Here is a 1,810-nt window from a genome sequence, read left to right on the forward strand (position 1 = left end):
ATCCGACAAAAATAATTCGGTGAGGTTTTGCCAAAACGCGTTCGAACCCAAAACACGGCCGCGGAACCGAACCCAAAACCAAAACACAAAACCCGAAAAATTTCAGGCGCTCATCTCTACTGAATACGCCCTATCTTGTCCAATCTTGGAAGCTAAGCAGGCATGGCCTGGTCAGTACTAGGAAGGAGAACCTCCTGAGAATACCAGGTGCGGTGGGCCCCTTTTTTAATTCTCCAACGCTTTCTATTCCCTATTTCCTGCTTTTGGAAAAACACTCCCGGACTACACATGGTTGTCTTATGCACAGTACGGACATTAGGAGTGAACTTTTTCCCTTTCAATTTTCTCCCCCCACATCTCTCACAATAGGCCCACGGCCATACTACCCTGAATGCGCCCGATCTTGTCCGATCTCGGAAGCTAAGCAGGTATGGCCTGGTCAGTATCAGGATGGGAAACCTCCTGAGAATACCAGGTGCAGTGGGCCCCTTTCTCTATAATTCCATCTTTCTATCTATCTTTAAAAAATTCAGTTCATTCAATCTTGCTACCATACTATGTTTCTATTGATACCTTTATTTCAAGGCATGCACAGTGATTGTTCTGGATATATTTACTTCATCAGAACACAAGGATACTTACCAAACACATTGCTTCTGATATTTTCACCTTTTCTCAATAACTTGTACCTCATTTGCTAAAAAGGTTAAACAAGTTTCTTTGCAAACATCAGACACGAGTCTCATAATCATTCCACATTAATCTCTTTTTATTTAAGAAACAATTAAAGGTTAAGTTTTATCACACATACCATTCATTTTATTTATACAAATCATTACAAACGAGTGCTCCCAAACAAGGGTTTTTTGTCTTTTCTCTTCTTTTCAATTGTAGTCCAATCTACAAAATTCCTGGGAGCACCGCCAATCAATAGCAGTTTAAAACTTTTTTCTAACTGCACAGACATTGGTTTCTTTATGTTTATGTTATCTCTATATTCAGTTTAGATTGTTAAGACTAGTGCGGTTCCATATTGAATTTATTTGCATACCTTAAATACCATGCTGAATAGAATAGAACCACCTGTCCCAGGAAGTGATTTTATGTTGTCACGACAACACCATGACCATAGCAGCAAACTAATGCCATGATGTCTATAAGCAGACCCATCTTCACCTCCTATAAGGGAAAATCCATCTTTCTCTTACATCCTAGAGGATGCTGGGGACTCCGTAAGGACCATGGGGTATAGACCGGCTCCGCAGGAGACATGGGCACTATAAAGAACTTTTAGTATGGGTGTGCACTGGCTCCTCCTGTTAGGGTCTCCTGCCCTGTGCTGCCACGTCGTCATGGCAACCGGGAGACAAGTGCTAGCAGAGTAACCTGAGCGCAGCTGATACTCCGGTTCGGGTCTTTTGCTGTGCAGTGGTTACAGGCTCTGTGCACGGTAGGGGATCCGGTGCTGGTTTTTGTGCTCACAGTCTGTGAGGTCTGAGTGGGGCGTGGACAGCACCTGCTTTATAAGGCCTCTTCTTAGGGTAAGCAGATGCTGCTGAATCTTTGTTGGTTAGTCAGTTCCTGAAAGTTAGCCAGTACTGTGTAGCTTTGTATTTGTTTGTTGCTTACTGCAAATAGGCCTGGGGATTTGGTATTACACTCTGCCAATCCAGACCTAGCAGTAAGACTGGAGTCAGTCGTTTAGCTTGCTGGGGTTCTGTTACTACTCTGTGAACTTAGCAAGTTTGCGGCTGTATTCTAAGACTTGCCTGTCTAATCCTGTCTCACTGTGCTAGGTGTCAGGGGTCAG

At 43.4% G+C, this 1,810-nt stretch overlaps 1 pseudogene; it reads left to right on the forward strand.

Annotated features, from left to right (window-relative positions):
• The first annotated feature begins 369 nt into the window (after positions 1 to 369).
• Positions 370 to 487, forward strand: LOC135053573 (5S ribosomal RNA; annotated as a pseudogene).
• Positions 488 to 1,810: the final 1,323 nt, after the last annotated feature.

The sequence above is a fragment of the Pseudophryne corroboree genome, chromosome 2 (genome assembly GCF_028390025.1).
Source record: "Pseudophryne corroboree isolate aPseCor3 chromosome 2, aPseCor3.hap2, whole genome shotgun sequence".
Lineage (NCBI taxonomy): Eukaryota > Metazoa > Chordata > Amphibia > Anura > Myobatrachidae > Pseudophryne > Pseudophryne corroboree.